Below are 17,582 nucleotides of genomic sequence, written 5' to 3'. Positions count from 1 at the left end.
CTCATCCACCAGACCCTCATTCATCCATAAAGGTACTCACATAACCAATCAATCACCCACACAGTCACTCATATATCCACTCATCTACCCATACAGCCACTTAGACACCATCTGACAGAATGGTACAGACATTCAGACAACCTAGTCAGTCACCCATACATTCATTGAGACGCCTAATCACTCACGTAAACAGGCAGTCATGCACCCACTGAAACTGAATCATCCATGCAGGCACTCATACACCCACATGTTCATCAATACACCTTGTTATTGTCATGAGTGATGTCACTGACCATGTCATGAGTGATGTAATATGTGAGGTCATAAGCGGTGCATTGCAGGGGCGCGAGTTATAGTTAGCTCAACTAACTAGAACTGCTGAATTTCACTGGTTTTGTAGGAGTAAAACCTGACCCTAAATACAATGTCTTGGTTACCTTTGTTTTTTTCAGTGAATATACGTATACACTGTATATATATATCAACAATGTCATGGCGCCATTTAGATTGATAAAGCCTGCTGCGCAGGCGAAACGAGTCTCTATTTTTCTGCAGGGTCGTGGGAGACCCGGATACCAAAAAAGAAGCCTGATCCATTCATGCCTCGTGTACGTGCCTCTTCTTCCTGGAAGTAGGATTATATAGGAGTAGGGAAATGGCGGCGGAGGCGCTATATGAAAACTTACCCACTGCAAATCCTACAAATACTCAAGCAGGTCGTACCACAAATGCGAGCAATAGCACTAAAGATTTGCTTAAAACCTTGGAAAAATTGCTTCGCAGTGAACTTTCTAAATGGTGGGAGAAAAAATCATTGGATAAGTATCTGGAAGTTAACCGTGTTCCCAGGGGATTAAGAGTAATGATAGTTCCAACGTATGAAAACCCGGACCCCAAAATGCTCCAGAGGTGGGCTGAGAACAGTCTTCAGTCATCAAGGAACATGTTATTAATTCTGACTGAATATGCCCACTCCGATAGAGAATTATTGTTAATTGAAATAGAAAAAACTAATGCATTATTGGAGGCATCAGGTGACACTGAATTAATTGCGAATGCACGAAAGGAGATTGATCTGAGACTCACAAAGTTGGGGCAAACAATTCAAGAACGGAAAATTAACAAGTTTGCAAGGGACAAAGAGGATTATGAGACAGGTCGCATATTCACGTTCTCACGGAAATATGATTCATACAAGCGCAAGGCCATGTCCACTGGGCAACAAACAACCACCAATGCCGATGCTGGGTCAAACATCGATCCCACCTCAACCAATCAGGACAACCTTTCGGTGGCGTCTTTCAGTGGCTCCGAAGAAAGTCTATCACGTTCAGTGATAAGTTCAATTGACTTAACTAAATTCTCTATGGCTGACGAATTAAATTTTGTCAGCGAGGACCGGAGGTACTCTCTGCGCTCACGGAACATTCCTCCTCAAGCAGACAAAGCGGCAGCCAAAAGCGACGCTGCAGGAAACGCAGCGCCAAAAAGAGGTGGCAGACGAGGCAAAACTCGCAAGAATTGGAACAATTAACGAGTGAGCATGATAATACTGTAATCAACTTGACGGATTTGACTTTATCTAAGGCAGAGGAACAACTTCTCTCGCTAGGATTGTCGTATTGTCCACCCAATGACTTTTCCTATGTCCAAGCACGGATAGATGTTTTTAAATTTATCAGAAAAATTAAATTGCAAAAGTATTTTTTATTACATCCTGATAATGTAACAACACGTGCTGGTTCTGATGTGATAACATCTAATGTCGAATCTTTTCAAGTGAAACATCTACAGGGCTTACAGGCATTATTGTCTCTTGATCAAGAAAATAACACACAAACGGATTTGACAGTAAGTCAGGTCATCAATGTTAATTGTTCTCCACCCACTACCTTCCGTGGGAAATCAACTTTTTTACCTTTGATGCCTAAGGACGCTGTTGACGTCTTTAGTGATAGGATCATAACAGAATTCAAGTCTTTAAATAAAAAGGTGCTGAAAAAGAAAAGACAGGTCGACTTTAATAACATGCAATACACTAGACTTGTAAAGAGGATCCAGAGCAATGACCAGGTCATCGTTAAAAACTCTGACAAGGGAGGAAATACAGTGTTATGGGCGAAATCAGACTACATCATTGAAGCAAACAGGCAACTCGGTGATGTATTATGTTACACTAAGTGTACCAAATTTACGATGCTAAAAAGTCATGAGAACACGAGAAAAAATATCAATCACTGGTTTCGAAATGGCTTACTCACCAAGGAGGAAACTAAATTTCTCAATGTTGCACACCCCATCACTCCTTTGTTTTATCTTTTGCCCAAAATCCACAAATGCACCGTTCCTGTCCCAGGCCGTCCTATCATCTCAGCTTTAGGCAGTATGAATGAAAACATCTCGAAATATGTTGATTTTTTTCTGCAACCCCACATGTTTTCCCTCCCCTCATTTTTGAAAGACACCACAGATTTTTTGGTCAAAGTCAGTCACATCACGTGGTGTCCTGATTATTGTTTTCTGGTGATGGATATAGAGGCACTTTATACCAGCATCAACCATGAGCAGGGACTTCACGCAGTTGAATATTTCTTGAACAGCAGAGAGGCAGACTTTAGAAATCACAACCTTATGCTCGTGGATATGATACGTTTGTGCCTGGTCAACAACTATTTCCAATTTGGGAAGGAATTCTTTCACCAGGAGTGCGGGGTGGCCATGGGTTCATGCTTCTCCCCCAGCTACTCCTGCCTCCATGTGGGCTGGTGGGAGAAGCATGTTCTCGAGGTCACTCACACACATTGGCTTCCTCATCTGGTGCATTACTGGCGCTTTATCGATGATATTTTCATCATTTGGCGTGGCACCAAAGACCAGGCAGCGGCATTTGTGAGAGATATCAACGTCAATGATAGGAATCTTAAGTTTACGGCTAGTATCACATCTGATGCGGCTGAATTCTTGGATGTCCAGCTGTACATTGATCAGAACACCATTCATACTAAGCTCCATAGAAAAAGTACGGCGGGCAATTCCATCTTGCATGCCCGCAGTGCTCACCCAATCCATACTATCAACAGTATACCTTTGGGTGAATTCATCAGAATTAAAAGAATTTGCAGTAGCCCTGATAGTTTAGAACAGTGTCTAAGGGAATCTAGGATTAGATTTCTGAGCCGGGGCTACAGCAGAGCCATTCTCGATCAGGCATTGGCCAAAGTGCGTATTCGCTCACGAGAGGACCTCCTTACTCCTAGGAACAAGGAGAAGAAGGATACTACTGAACAGGGCTCTGTTCGGTTTATTACCACTTTTTGTTCTCAGATCTCTAAGATTAGTCAAATCATTCGATCTGAGTGGCCAATTGTATTAACCGACGTCATCTTAACACCATTTCTGCCCAAATCACCGGCCATAACTTTTAGGAGGGCCCCGTCTATGAAAGATGCATTAGACAGAACACAACCAGAACTGCCACCTAAAACCAATTGGTTAAAGAAACTAGGTTTTTTTAGATGTACGTCGTGTCGGGCTTGTACATTTGCTGAGAATGGAACCCATTATACTTCGGCGTTCAATGACAGGCTGATCCCCATAAAAGAACATCTGACATGTCGCAGTGAATATGTAGTATACCAACTCACCTGCACATGTTCTTTATCCTATATTGGGAGTACTAAACTCCCTGCACATCAGCGCATCCTGCAACATATCCGAGCCATTGTTAACTCGGATATGAATTATCCGGTGGCTCGCCACTTCAAAGCAGTACACGACAAAAAGTTAAAAGATCTAAAGTACACTTTGTTGTGTTCAGTGGCCAACCCAGGCAGAGGGGGGGATCGTGAAAAACTGTTGCGTCAAAAAGAGGCATTTTTCATTCTGTTACTTGACACCCGAGCTCCAAATGGGCTTAATGCTTTTGATGAATTACACCACTTTCTATGAAGTTTATTTATGTATTTTCCATCTGACCTAAATCTAAACAGTTTAAAAAGGAAAAAAGGAAATGAATCTGTTTGTTGTATTTTTGCACATTATTAGGGATGGGTTTTCATCAATGGTTCTTCCGCCGACATCATCAAAGTTTTGTCATTGTGTTACGCAATGAATTTTAAGCATTGGCACTTTAGCACGAAGGCACTTTTTGTATTCACTCTTTTGATGGGGCATACATGATAAGGGAAAATTATGAATTGGTTCTAGCAAAAATTTAATCAATACCTTTGGACTGAGACTAAATAGACCATTATGAATGCACTAGCAATGGACTGTTTTCACATATTGATTTGTTTATCATTATTGATTTTCTATCATTTCTGATGCTATTCTTGTGATATACATGGTCTGTTTGGTTTTTTAATCGCTATGGTCCCTAGGTTAAAGCGTCGAGTTCTTAATTGGTTTTGAGGCTTTATTATCAATGCTATATTGTTATATACCAACTCAAGTTACAATTTTCTGTGCACTATGCAGTGATTCTGTACCCCCCAGTCTTTATTTATGTAAATAATCAATTTTGAGTGCAATAATGTTTTGAATGTTGATTTGCACATTCATTTGCTTTCTTGCCACCCCTGCGTCCTGTTTCTTTAGGCGCTTGGGCTTTTAATGTGAATTTAATGCACGTCCTACTCCTGACGCGTCATGTGATCAAGCTCCTTTCGCGGAGCGAAACGCGTCAGGGAGGGCACTGGCTCTTACATTCTTTGCAAAATAAATATGGATTTTTGAAAACGCATTTTCGCGCTGTGGCTCTTGTTCATGCTTAAGTACTGCTGATTGCTGAAGAGGTCCGCGCCTGCTGTTTCCGCCACGTTTGGCGGTCAGGATTCAGTTTTGAATATATATATATATATATATATATATAAAACCAAGACCACGAGAGAGGTCGAAACGCGTCATTTATTGCCATCTATGAAATAAAATTGAATTACCTGAGCGAATTGGAGTGGCTCGTCTTTACCCGCCGAAACGTGACTGTGGGGAATTTTCGGCGATATATATATATATATATATCGTTACGCCCGTAACAACAATGGATTCCCTCATGTGATCAAGGCAGGGATCTGCCAAAACACGTCATGATGGCTGGTGGTGTTCTGGAATAAAGTAAAATAGCACCAAACGTGGGTCTACGCTCGTCTTTTGCAGTTGGAAGTAGCTGTACGAGGCTTGTGGCATATATATATATATATATATATATATATATATATATATATATATATATATATATATATATATATATATATATATATATATATATATATATTGGACAAACACTCTCGCAAGACGCGTTTCGGCCACCGCCTTTCTCAATTAGAGGCCGGCGCCATCATCAGGCAGAGTTTAAATGCATCCAATCAACAAAATAAAGAAAGGACATATTTTTTGTGCATCAACAACCACCATTTCTAAGTGGTATAAGTTCAGTTACAATCACTGTCATAATTATACCCTGGATGGGCAAACACAATACATAGCGCACAAATTATATAATAATTTTCAAATTTAGTCCTGAATGGGCATATCCACAGAAATATGTAAGCGCATTATTATGAACATGAAATCTTACAGTTTTAAGAAAAATCTTACAGTTTTAAGAAAAAATCAATGCAGATGAGAAACATAAATGGACTGCTAGCTCCTCCCCAGCATTCAGGCCACCTGGTTTCTTGGTTTGGTTCTCAATGATATGGCGAGATTGTAGCCTGCGTAGCTGGAGCAACCTGTTCCCTCCCCTTATGTCTGCAGGCACCTGATCCATGCAGTAAAAGCTAAGGGGTTCTCGGTTGCTTTGGTGAGACACTTCAAAGTGTCTCGCCACTGGGTACGTGGGATCCTTATTTTGTATGGCCCTCAGGTGCTCTAAGATCCTGTTCTTAGTTGGATGAGTAGTACTCCCAATGTAACGCAAGCCACACGGACATACAAGACAGTACACCGTGTGGCTTGTGTTGCAATTCATTTAACTAGTGATCTTTTTGGGCTCCTTCATCCCAGGTACTTGGTAACTGGTCACCTTTTTACTGTTCTTACACACCTTGCATTTTAGGCATGGATAAAATCCTGTCAGTTTCCCAAATGGTGGAGGTTTCTCCTCTTTCCTACAGTGGCACCGCGATGGGCACCTTTCTACGCCCCCCAGCTACGCAAATCTTTTCGTTGGCTGGTGGGAGGAGCAGGTGGCCTGGGCGGCTGAAAATGCCACATGGACAGAGAGAGTGATATCCTGGAACAGATACATAGATGATCTGTTCATCGTCTTTCTAGGTACGATAGAGTGTGCTAGGGAGTATGTTGAGGTACTAAATAGGAATAATCTAAATCTCAGATTCAGTGGAGAAATAAGCACAGAAACGTTAATTTGTTGGACCTCAAAGTGTTCATAGCGAAAGGGAAAATCTGTACTGCATTGCACAGGAATCCAACAGCAGGCAATTCTGCGCTCCCTGCTAATAGTTGCCACCGGGGGAAAACTATATCCAGTATACCCTATGGCGAACTACTGAGAATTAAAAGAAATTGTACACGACAAAGTGATTATGAGAAGGCGGCCAGTGACAGTATGATGAGGTTCAGAGTGAGAGGATACAGTAAGGAGGTACTACAGGAGGCCAAATTGAAAGCAGATAAGAAATTGAGATCCGACTTAATTTCAAAGAGCAGTACAGTGACACTTAAGAGACAGAAGACTAACCAGAACATTATGAGAATGATCATGAATTATTCCAGTGATGCCCACGATATCAGAAAAAAGTGTGGGAAGAATTGGCACATACTTAAATCTGATCTGGTCATTGGCAAAGAGTTACCCAAATCTCCATTAATAACTTTTAGGAGAGCAAGATCATTGGGCTCAAGTGTTGTACAAAGCCACTGTAGGAAAAAGGAGAAACCTCCACCATTTGGGAAACTGACAGGATTTTATCCATGCCTAAAATGCAAGGCGTGTAAGAACAGTAAAAAGGTGACCAGTTACCAAGTACCTGGGATGAAGGAGCCCAAAAAGATCACTAGTTTAATGAATTGCAACAGAAGCCACACGGTGTACTGTCTTGTATGTCCGTGTGGCTTGCGTTACATTGGCAGTACTACTCATCCAACTAAGAACAGGATCTTAGAGCACCTGAGGGCCATACAAAATAAGGATCCCACGTACCCAGTGGCGAGACACTTTGAAGAGTCTCACCAAAGCAACCGAGAACTCCTTAGCTTTTACTGCATGGATCAGGTGCCTGCAGACATAAGGGGAGGGAACAGGTTTCTCCAGCTACGCAGGCTACAATCTCGCCATATTATTGAGAACCAAACCAAGAAACCAGGTGGCCTGAATGCTGGGGAGGAGCTAGCAGTCCATTTATGATTCTCATCTGTATTGATTTTTTCTTAAAACTAAGATTTTTCTTAAAACTGTAAGATTTCATGTTCATAATAATGCGCTTACATATTTCTGTGGATATGCCCATTCAGGGCTAAATTTGAAAATTATTATATAATTTGTGCGCTATATATTGTGTTTGCCCATCCATGGCATAATTATGACAGTGATTGTAACTGAACTTATACCACTTAGAAATGGTGGTTGTTGATGCACAAAAAATATGTCCTTTCTTTATTTTGTTGATTGAATGCATTTAAACTCTGCCTGATGGTGGCGCCGGCCTCTAATTGAGAAAGGCAGTGGCCGAAACGCATCTTGCGAGAGTGTTTGTCCAATAAATATATTGGAATTGTCCCCGAGAGTGCTGTGTGCTTTTATGCAATGGAGCTGTTGTCTAATTGTGACCTGCGTGGTGCCGTCACCCGCCGTTTTAGCACCCGGCCGAGAGTGAAGAAGAGCAGACGGACTAGTGAGCTTTAATATATATATATATATTTATATATTTACCCCGTAACAACAATGGATTCCCTCAAAACAAACGGTTCCGGACCACGGTATTGTGCCAAATTCAATCCTTTATTTTGTGCTTGGTGGCAGGACGCGTTTCAGCTCCCACCGGAGCCTTGATCACATGACGATATAAATATATATATATATATATATTTATATATATATATACACACACATACACACACACACACACACACACACACGTACACGCACACACAACCTTTTGGTATTTTGAAAATGGCAAACGTTACAGGGTTTCCTGTGAAATATGGATTTCATCCATCATTTTGACAGCCCCCAAATCACTCCTCAGTTTGCCTTAACAAAAGTGTTTAGGATTAAGCAGCATGAAGGATTACATTTTGCAGTAAAACACGGTATGTTCTCTGGCAGCACTATTTTCATCCATTTGTGCTAGGAACAGCATATTTTGTGACATATGCAAATTATACAGCAAGTTACCTGGTGAATACAGTAAATCTATAATTATGCTGTGAACACTCCAGCCAAAGAATTGCATAAATCCAACATTCCTACCCATTGTTTTAAAAACAATGTATTAAGTCAGTGGTGCTTAAAGGCTTAGTCACACTTGGCAGATGGGAAATGGGAATGCACAGCCCCATCTTTCTGTACAATAAAAAGAAATGAAGGAAAGGAGAATTTCTGGGCTCCACCCAGGCCTGGTGGAAAGTTGGACTTTCAGTTCAAGCCTCCCTTTTGTCCTCGACAGGTTATGCTGGATTTTGTTTTACTACTTTGTGGTAGGTATCTTGCCTGATGTTTTCCACTGACGTCAAAAATATATTTGTAAAGTGATAGCATTTGATTACTGACCAGAAAAGAAGGCCCTACAGCTTCAGTCAGCAATACAGCCCTTCAAAAGTTTTTTGCAGCATGTTCTGAGAGACTCCCCAGGCCTACATCAAATGTCAAAGAATGTGAAGTGAGAAGACAGAAAAACTGAATGTTCAAGTTAAGTAATTCCTTCCCATAACTTGCTAGCCTTCCTGTCATCTTGAAATACCGCTTCTGGACCTAGTCTCGGTCTGTTCAAGCTTGGGAATGAGAGAAGGAAGACAGTCTTGCGAAGATCCTATTACATTTCTACCTACGGAATTTGCCCCAGGATTGCTGCTGAGGACATCTTGTGCAGACTCCCCCAGTCTTCTGCGGGAGTCTTCAGTCTGCTTTAGAGCCTGCTTTCGAGCATGATGGAGCCTGGAGCTGAAAGGGCCTTGAAACGGGGGAGTCTGATAATCCTTAATAGGAGTCCTAGTTAACAGGAGAAATAATAGGAAGACTTTAGCGACTGCTGCTTAGCTTTTGGAGACTACTCAATATCGGAGTTCCTTCCAAACGGAAATGAAGAAAACATATTTGGTAAAAACATTTGCAGGAAAAGGAGCTTGTGATAACAATGCATTTGTTGATTACAAATACTCAAACATTTCGTTTCTACAAATTCTTTTCACCAAGCCTTCATATCATGATTATTTAACCATTTTGGCTCATCAGTCTAGACAGATCTGGTCTCCAAGAAGAGTATAAGGCCATAAATAGAGTTTATGAGTGGGTCAAGGCCAAACATATGACTGCCTGTATTTACAGGGCACCCTTGTTCACCCTTCTACGAAAGAGGGTGCAGTGTGCAGTTATTTGTGGATATTTCCTGATGCTTCCCACTGGCAATAAACAGTTTATCTCCATGGTTTCCATGGGAATAACATTACATCTTTATTATCTCATGAACCCTTTAACTAATTTGGTAATTTCTGTGACAGTTTGCTCATTAAACTGCAATTTTACACCCAACGCCTCTTGGAATCCCATGTGGCTTTACAACTGGTAAAGGCGGTCCCATATAGTGATTCCCTATCCCATGCGTTTAACTTGTAAATGCATGGTACTAGCACAGATGTACACATAGCATTGGTAAACCCAGAATATAAAGTTCTTACTAAAGGCAATTGAGGAGAAGAAAACGTATCAGTATGCTGTCTCTATTGTAGCAGAGGTTGCTGTGGGGCAGTTTCAACTTTGCTATAATGAAAGATTCCTTTCAAAGTTATGTTCTGCCAACACAGAAGCTTCAAAGCAAAATTTTCATCCTCTGCCCCTAACAGACAATCCTTCCACATATTTTACTTTTCACCATTCTCTTTTTATAGGCCCGGCAGGCTGTTTCCTTTGCTGACATGAATTTTCAAACCTTAGAAAGTGTGCAAGTGTATTTTATAGATTTGTTTCGTTGGAGGTATCAATCCTCTTTAGATTACGAATATTCACATTAAAATAATCAATGCAGAAAATCAAATCCATCTTCCCAAGATTTAAAAACACCTTTGCCACAGCCTAACAGTCTTAACTTGTCGCCCGCTTATGCAATTAAAATACTGTTCAAAGCCACTGCCTAAAAGTGCACATATATATTTTTGTAATTAGCATGTTTCTCCTCTTCCTTCTGAATATTAAGATTCACATGCGTTAAGTTGTACAAGTAACATTCATTGTGAATCAGTGGTGGCTCCTTCATTGGGGCTTGGGGGCATCGCCCCACTGCTTTCTCGCAGTGCGAAAAGGCAGAAACATAAATTGGTAAAACTACCATTTTATGTTTATGCTTCTCGCACTGCGAGAAAGCAGAAGTGCCTTGTTGGGGGCGGGCGGGTGGGCGATCCTGCTCGAGGGCAGGGGGGAGCGGCTTGCCCACTATTGTGGGTACTGACTGTTTGGTCGACCTCAGGGCCGACCAACCCAGTCATGCGCACTATCCCTTTTCTAAATGTAGGTTGCTGCATGCAGCCTACAAAGAGAAAAAGGCCCGGCTGGGGCCTCTCCACTGCACCTCACCAATCACAACGCTGCCATTGCAGCGTTGTGATTGGCTTAGGGGAGCAGTAGGAGGCAGGCTGCCTAAAACGCGCCAGGAGCAGCAGGAGCTGAGGCGGCAGGCGATGCAGTCGCAGAACTGGAAGAAGGTACTTTTTTATGGCGGGCATCTGGTTGGAAGGCTAACAGGATGCATTTGGTCACATTGCTCACTGCAGGAAAGTGTTGCATGGAGGATGGGTGTTGGCTGAAGGAGGGCATTGGCCATTACCATGAGCACATTCCTGTCTGGAGGGGGACATTCGTGGTGATCATCATGCCAGCCTGGGGTCTGCCATCCCAACATCCCCATTTCTTCGTTCCCTTATCGGCCCCCAATCCTGGGGGAAATGGGGGCAGACACCGTCCGCATGAAAGATATTTGCATCGTCCCTTCTACATCCACTGACCGTCATGGAGGGTGAAGCAGCTGGAGATTGCTTTGTTATTCGATATAATTACAAAGCATTGTCCTTAGGTTCTAAACATCAATTCGCATAATTCCTGACGGTTCTCGGAGCTGGGCCAGGCGCCCACACTGCTCTGTCTATGAATTTGCTGGCTTGTCCAGCTCTGCAGGTACATTCACCATTAGAGCTATCTGCCAAAGACGGGAAGCATCATGAGAAAGAATCTTGCATAACAAGACGGTGAAACGCTTCCATCCGATCTGAATCCTGTGCAGGCTGGCCTGCTAATGATACATCAGCCCTCGCAGAGACATTCCTACCCGCCCAGGCTCCGGGAGCAGCCCCTCTTGCTTGTAGCCCTCTGGGAAATGCCAGAGTAGCACATTAGCCTGGTAAGGGGCAATATCTACATCGTTTTGATCATTTTGGAGAAACCTTCTCAGATTGTTTGTTTACGCCAGCATCCTTTCCCGCATCAGGATAATACGGTGCACTTCTGAAGCGACACATAAATATAACTAACATAGTAAACAACATAGGACACGTTTTTCGCGAAAATAAGTAATACATTGTATTGGGATAGTCGTTCGTATGCAATTAGCTCGTGAAGCAATATGGTCGGCAATCCTGCTTCCTCTATTCGAATCCTCTGGAAGGAATGTGCCTTTTCCATGCTATTTTCAGTTCCCATACCATGCACAGATGCGTTTCTCATCACCATCGTCTAGATCTTAATCGTGTGGGAAATATCTGCCCTCTATTTAGCGAACAATGTTGGAGCTTGAATCTAATCATAATCTGCTTTAACATTTCCTTAGAATCCCACCTCCCCCGTGTACAAACAATTCCTGCCAAATATTTCCGACCTTTTTATGCCTTGGAATGTATACGAAAACATAGCGTTAACCTATGGAAGGATAAAGGGGGTGGCTGGGTGGGAATAGGAGACTTCTGCTGAGTCTAAACGTGCCAGTCTATTAGGGGCTTGGACTCTCCCTTTGATTTGGCCTACAGTGCCAGGCTGGACTATTAAGGCGGCTGCTTATCCGTATGCATTGCCTTGATCAGGTAGATGTGCGGAGGGCTCTGACACCAGTTGGACACCAGGGTTGGATTGGGTTTAAAAATCGGCCCGGGCAAGCTGAAAAAAAAATGGCCTACATTTGCATATTTCCTTCCTGCAAAACACTGCTTCGGCGAAATTTTATTAAAAGGGAGGGGGGGGGGGGTGAAAAAAAAATGCACACCTGAAGACAAGTGAGGCCACTTTTGCCCACACTCAGTATGCACATATTAATGGGCCGGGCCAGCGAGAGAAAGGGAGTGACACCTCTGCCGTTGATAAAAGGGAGATAATGGATGCCCATCTACCCCGAGAATGGCCACTCAGTCACCCGCTGGCGACATCGAACAACGCAGAAACCGCCCAAATTGGCCCCCCAAGCTGCTGAAAAAAGCAGCCCACAGCTGGAATTCGGATACCGGCCCCTCGGGCATTGCCCGAGTGCCCGCTTTACCAATCTGAGGCTGTTGGACACCAAGGGCGTAGCTTCATGGGGGGTATTTGGGGCGTGACACCACCAAAATAAATACATTCTTGCCTTGGCAGTGTGTCTGGGAGCCCTCAGTTCAGTCTGCTATGTCTAAACCACTAAATTATTTATAAAGGCCGATTTACCCAAAAAAGTAGTAAGTCTGCACTTATATAGGTATTCCTTTTAGCAATTCACAAACACTGTCAGCAGTAGGCATGGTAAAGTGAACTGGGCGCAGGTTCCCAGGCAATCAAACATCCAAAAGGTGATGGGAGGAATGCTTGCAGCTAGTCTAACTGCTGGAAATCGCTTGGGGTAGCTAATAACAAATAATAATATTTCACCCATTGTGCCACTCTAGGCAGAGGGCCTGAATGAGGTTTTAGTGGACGGAGTAAATTCAGCCAGCATGGCGGAGTACTTTATATCAGCTAAACTGCCATTACTCCACCCGCACAATTTAAAGATATGTGCCTGCCTTGGGGACATCTCTAAACTGTCATTGTAGGAAAAGTTTGGCAGACAGTTACATCAAACATGACCACTGGCTGCCAAACTTTTCCAAAGTTTTTTATTTTTCAAAAACAAACTCCTAAAGCAAATGACCCTACACAATGGATGTGCATATGTCTAACACCGTATAACCAACAAAGAGGGAGAGAGGCCTTTAATCAGGTCGGTCCTGTAATATATCTGTCTATTCTAACTGAACTAAATGTATGACTGATACAGAACAGTGACATTCTGAAAGCTTTTATTAGATAGGTTAGATTATGACAATAAGCATTCTTGTGTCTGCTCCATAACGTGAACACAGAAATGTGTTGTCCTCTGGTGGGCACCAATATAAGAACTCTAAGAGGTATTTTGTCATGATGTTGAGATGCTGTCCCTGTTTCTACAATAGTTGCAGTCGTTAAGGTGAAGGGAATCCTAAAAGTTACAATTACCTTGAGGTAGACACACATTGTATTCTGGTCTTCTGTGGTAAGAATGAAAATGCTAGAGGATAAACAGGGATGGTTATCATTCCCCTTATCATGGTCAACATGTTTTAATATTCACAGCCTCAGAGAGTGTCTTTGGCCTTCTTCAGGATCTGGATGTCTAAAATATACCCAATTATAACCTGTTTTTGCTGCCTGGGTATAAATAACCAGTTGTGTAGTAGATTGGAAGCATGCAAAAGATCAAATGCACTATTTGAGAAAAACACTGCAGATATACTAGACTATCCATCAAATCAGAAATCTAGCACTTGACCTTATTCAGTATGGTAAAGAGCAACATGGAAGGGGGTGTCTGATCGATGAGTCAGTAGCTAATTGATGGCACAATCATGGATTCATGTGTGTGCAGCCGCTTTCTACTACTGAATTGGTGATTCTCCCCCCACCCAAATACTGCATTTGAGTTTTTGCACGTTCCCCATATATCACATGACAGGTTACATCAATGTTGGTCTCCTTGGGGAAAAAGCGGTGGAGTGCCAGCCTAAGTTGAGGACTTACAGTGGACACCGGCCATATGGGAATGACATGCACTGTAGCAGACAGATCCCTAATGAAGGTCTGTATAGCTTTGTGGCAAGGGGTAGCTCTGTCCCCTGTCAATCAGTACATTTATATCAATCAATCAATCAGTACATCACAGTGGCAGTCTTCTTTCACAGGTTTTACCCACACTATGGCATGCTAACTCATACAATTCACACACTGTCACTTGACAAACCATGTCCCTTTCACATGCTGCACCATGACAAGCCTATCCCATATCACAAGCATGCCCCCTCTGCACACCATGTCCATTTCTCACAAAACCCACTGTGTTTCATTGCTCTTACCATTACTTGCAAAGCCCGTCCCCTATCAAAGCCTGTATCCCACACCGCCCTCTTCCTCACACACATCCCCATCAGGATGCAGAATGTGGTGATGTGGTCTCCGTTCTGCAGGATCCCAGCAACAGCTCAGCACAGGAGTGAACAAGTAAAGGTGCCATGGCCACCCATCAACCAGACCAGTGCCATTCACTTTACTTTCTACAATAAATATCATGGAGGTGACTCTATTGTGGGGGAGGGTGAGGATGCATACCTTATGGGTTACCTTACGGATACAGCCAGGGCGGTGGAATTGCGATTCATCAGTGCAAGACCGCGTCACTGCAACAAGCAACGGCTTCCAGCTCCCTCACGAGTTGCAGGTGAATACACTCATCAGCATTTCTACTGATGTCAAGACCGGTTACTCCCATTTTTGGAGGGTTACTCCATTATTTTAAAAGTGCTTGAAGACCAATGTAATCATCTTATGTGTAGAACAATCGTGCTACTAATGTAAAAAAGCAAGGGCGTGATATTGAACATGTTGATATTTCATTTTTTATTATTTGTCAGTGATTCCACCAGACTGTTCCAGTGATTCGTTAATGAACCCTTCAGCCTTCGATTCAGAACTCAGGAATTCTGACGGAAGCTCCTTATTCAGTGAAAAGGCTGTGTAACCACTGACTACAGCTGGACACATCATTTCAGGGGGTCCCCCAGGGGGCTCCACGCGCTGGTGCATGAAGCTTCCTGCTCTTAAATTTATGAAGTCTAGAAAAGTAGGTGAGCAAAGTTAAACCGGGGTCTGGCATACTTTTGGCAAATTGGACACTACTGGAGCTCCATGAAATATTTGAGAATCTTGCTTGTTGGCCAGCTGTGGTCCAGGGAGCTATAAACCACATGTAATGTTTTCAGATTATCCCTTGCCATTTACAGCAGGGAAACGAGGAGCAAATCATTCATTTAAGAATCTGTGCTTTGGAAGCAGATCGAATAAAAAATCGGATATAACACACAATGCATTTAGGTTAACTTGCATAAACCACCGTTGGCAAAGCCAATAGTTCTCAGCTTTAAGACTTATCATCTTCATCAATGGTGTTAGCAATATGTTACTATTTATAAACACAAACACTCCATCATACGGTCACTTGAATACACAAAACCCATTCCAACGAGACACAATACATTAGGCACACACTGCTCCACACACAAGCCAGTGCTAATGAACGCAATCAGATGGACACAATTACACCTGAACACCATTCCCCACACACAAATCACACTCAGACATTTTATAAATTTGCACATTCACCCAATATAGATGCACACAATTGTGCACACAACATAGCATTATCTAGATTCACGCACAGGTGCATACATACAATCATGCAGAAAATAACAGACAGTACTTTCCACAAATGCTGGTCTGCACCAATGCATATCATACCAGCACACACCAGACATACCATCGCACACACACAATGACACCCTAAAAATCACACATGTGTAAGTTTCGACTGCTGCCACCTATAATGCACTACTGTTGTGTCACTACTGCATAGTTAGAGCTGTACTAAAGACGCTTGTTTGAAAGTAAAAGGACACGCTTTGAAAGCTAGAGGGATCGTCTCAGTGTCAATGGCAGCAGCAGCGGTCCAATGGGGCTGAGGGGCAACGCCCCCTCACCTTATGCCCCTCAAGAACACTGTCTGTCAGGTTGAGCATAGGTCAGCCTGACAGACAGTGTTTATTTTCAAGTCAGGCAGCCAGGAGCTAAACATGTGCTAAATACGCAGGCTCCTGGCTGCCTGAGCTGAACTTTGCTGGGCTGAAGAAGTCACAGCTCCTGTGGGCGAGACCTCCTCAGAGCAGCAAAGGACCTCGAGGCCCTCCACCCTCAGTGACGAGGGCTAGCGTCACTCATTGCCTCGCACCTGGGCGCTTCAGGTTAACCCCCTCGCTGCGGGGATTATTTACCTGCTGTGCTGGGGGGAGGGGGGCGCGCACAGCGCCCGCATGCTCATGGCGAGCTCAGCTCATCATGAGGCACGGCGCTCCTGTGCTCATGAAGAGCTGAGCTTGTCACAGGTGCATTGGCTCCCGTGGAACGTTCAGCACAGGAGGGGAATTCTCCCCGCACCTCAGCGTTCCACGGGCCATGACGAGCTGAGCTCGCCATGAGCACCGGAGCGCCGCGGCTCATGATGAGCTCAGCTCGTCATGAGCATGGGAGGGTTTAAAGCCCTGAAGCGCCCAGGGTTGAGTGTCAATCAGTGACGCTTCATCACAGAGTGGGTTGGGGTCAGCAGTCTCACTGACACCTTCCCACTCTGTGGCAATGTAGGGACTACTTCCTTCCCTCATTGGCTGACCTTTGGTCAAGGGAAGGCAGCAGTCCTAAGCCTCCTGGGACCTCCGAGGCATTACAGCAGGTAAGTGTGATTAAAAAAAATAATAATTATGTTTGGTGCATGCGAGTGATTATGTTTGAATATTTGGTAATGAGGGTTGTGAATGCATGTGTGCGTGTGTGAATGGATGGCTGTGAGTGTGTATGTGTGCATGTGTCCAGCATACAGCCCTCCTTCCTAAAATTACCGGCTGCCACGGGTCAATGGAATCCAGATGGCTGGTATACAACTTGGCTGCGTGCTAGAATACAGCCTTTCATAACTCTGCAATGACAACCTGCCCCACGTGTGCCTCTACCTCACTATAAATGTTAGATCACTCCTTCCGGGTCTACAATATTCACCAGATAGTCTTTGTCTAAAGCCATTAAGGCCATGAGAACTACCGTGGCCCTGAGCCCCGACACCCAAGTGCACTCTTCAAAGTGGATGTTGACTTCTGGACGAATTGCCTCACCCCCCCTCTTTGTTTTGAAAGAGTCAAGGTTCAAGAATCCTGGAAGAGATCCATCCTTCACACAACCCAGAAAAAGGGGAGCCATTACAACCCAGGGTACTATAGGCTACCTGTGCTACTGGACATAGAGGCGAAAACCTGTGCTAAAATACTTCTTGGTGAACTTGAGG

At 43.5% G+C, this 17,582-nt stretch overlaps 1 protein-coding gene across 2 annotated transcripts in view; it reads right to left on the bottom strand.

Moving 5' to 3' along the window:
* The window catches only part of MAST4 (microtubule associated serine/threonine kinase family member 4), a 1,958,993-nt gene that overhangs the window by 1,492,463 nt on the left and 448,948 nt on the right, over positions 1-17,582 (bottom strand). The window lies entirely within an intron of this gene.

The sequence above is a fragment of the Lissotriton helveticus genome, chromosome 2_1, assembly GCF_964261635.1.
Source record: "Lissotriton helveticus chromosome 2_1, aLisHel1.1, whole genome shotgun sequence".
Lineage (NCBI taxonomy): Eukaryota > Metazoa > Chordata > Amphibia > Caudata > Salamandridae > Lissotriton > Lissotriton helveticus.
Note: the sequence above shows the minus strand (reverse complement) of the source record. Positions and strands in the feature narration are given on the sequence as shown.